This window comes from Echinops telfairi, unplaced genomic scaffold (genome assembly GCF_000313985.2).
Source record: "Echinops telfairi isolate 266 unplaced genomic scaffold, ASM31398v2 ScPeMD7_7469;HRSCAF=8507_1, whole genome shotgun sequence".
Classification (NCBI taxonomy): Eukaryota; Metazoa; Chordata; class Mammalia; order Afrosoricida; family Tenrecidae; genus Echinops; species Echinops telfairi.
Genome location: NW_022111373.1, coordinates 694,030 through 696,265, shown reverse-complemented (window position 1 = coordinate 696,265; position 2,236 = coordinate 694,030).

Sequence of the window (2,236 nt, the reverse complement as noted above, 5' to 3'; positions counted from 1 at the left end):
CAATTTCTATTTGACTTTTTTTATGGTTTCTAATAACTCATCCATTGCAATCACCTCAATGTAATGTCACTTCGCCCATATCCTCCCTGTATTTCCTGTTTCTATACGCCTTCTTTCCTAACCCTCTGGACTTTGTCCTTGGGTAAATGCTGCCCTTTTGATAGATATTACGTGGTTGCTAGTCTAACACATGGGAGGAGTTCAGTTCCAGACTTGACGGATGACTAAGGGTCCCATCTGTCTCTATCCACTCAGTAAAACGGATTTCCTTTTTTTTGAGTTTTATACCACATTTTTCTACCACTCTACTCAGGACCTTCTAATGTGATCCTTTTCAGAGCAGATGGCAGTGCTAGGTACATCTATTCTTCTGGTCTCTGGGTTATGGAAACTGATGTTTGCACGGTCCATTAGTCCGTATTTCCATGTGTCTTTCAATTTTATTATTCTTTCCTCCAGATGGATAGAGAACAAGAGTTGCACCTAAGATGGTCGCTCACATGCTTTTAAATATCTCAGTTGCTATTTACTAAAGTAAGACAGAGAACATTGTCTTTGTGGGGTATGTTTTGCAAATTGACCTTGGTGTCCCCTGAGACTATAGTCCTGTCTCTCAGACCCAGTGACTCATTCCCTCAAGGTGTTTGATTATGTCTAAGAAGTTTTTTAAGTTTGCCTTCTGTATGCTCCACCATATTCATGGATATATTTGCTGGCAAGGTGAGCTAGTTAAGGTTTATTGTGCCAACCTGGGCGATAGACACATGTGGGATTAATTGAAGGGCAGAGCGATAAATGACTTGGTGAGCCTCACCTTTGTAGTTCTTGGGTCTCTTGCTTTCTGATGGTTGGACCAGGGTGAAGCTGCCTTAGTCAGTTCCCTGCTTCAGCTGGCAAGGCTCACTTCCAGCAAAACATCCCTGAGGAGAAGCCACATGGAACTACCCTGATGTAGCCCTGAGTGCTGGAGCAGCCACATGGAGATGCTTATACACTCACTGATTCGGCTTTCCTCCTGCAGTTGGCATCATTGCATGTGTTTTGTTGAGATGGAGGACTTTGTGGTTTGGTGTCGGACAAATGGGCTGAGGTGGACTTAATGGGCTTGGAGAGCACTGGGTTGGGATGCTTTCTTAATGTACACTTACCTTTTATATAAAACTCTCTTATACATATGAGTTTCTGTGGATTTGTTTCCCTGGTTTACCCAGACTAACACACAAGGTAAAACACATATATAGATATCATGTGTTTACATATGCTCTTGCTATACCCCTACTCTCCCTCTCATACCTGTTGAGCCTGTATCTAAGTCTATCTAAGCATCTACTTCTGGATCACTACTATTGTGGGATTGTGTATGAAATTATTGGAAACCTCCTAGTATCTTCCCCTGCTTACATTATTTTCTCCCCTCATTGTATATAGCCCAAGTTTAAAACAGTATGTTTTATCTTGAAATCTACTTGACTTCCTCTCAGGAAAGTTCTATAATGAAATTATTCCCTTTTTTTCTTTGAACTTGCTTTCAATACAAATTGATAAATCCAGTTCCCTAATTTCAGTCTTGTAGATTTGTTTTATTTTGGATTCTAATATACCTGGATAGTGGTGTCATGTCTATTAATCTCAGGCTGTTGTCTACTATTGTTGCTCCTCTGTCCAAAGAATTCTCCTTAGTACTTTTTGTAAGGTTGGTTTGGTTTTTACAAATTCCTTCAACAAATTGTTGATAAACAACAAATTGTTGTTTATCTGAAAATGTCTTAATTTCATCTTCATAGGAGGGACAGTTTTGCTGGGTATATGGTTCTTGTGCAGGTCAACAGGAGAGACCAATCCCTGGAAAAGGACTTCATGCTTGGTAAAGTAGAAGGCCAATGAAAAAGAGGAAGGATATCAAGGAGCTGGATTGATACAGTGGCTGCAACAGTGGGCTCAAATATAACAATGATTGTATGGACGATGCAGGACTGGACAGTATTTTGTTCTGTTGTGCACAGGGTCAATAAGAGTTGGAACTGACTTGACACCTAACATCAACATCAACAGCGTATGATGGTTGGTTGGCAATTCTCTCTCAGAGTTTTATATGTCATCGTATTGTTTTCTTGTCTGCATGGCTTCTGCTGAGCAATCAGAATTTAATTTTATTGATTCCGCCTTATAGATAAGTTTTCACTTTTTCCTGAGCTTCTCAGTATTTTTTTCTGTCTTTGGTTTTGGAAAGTTAAAT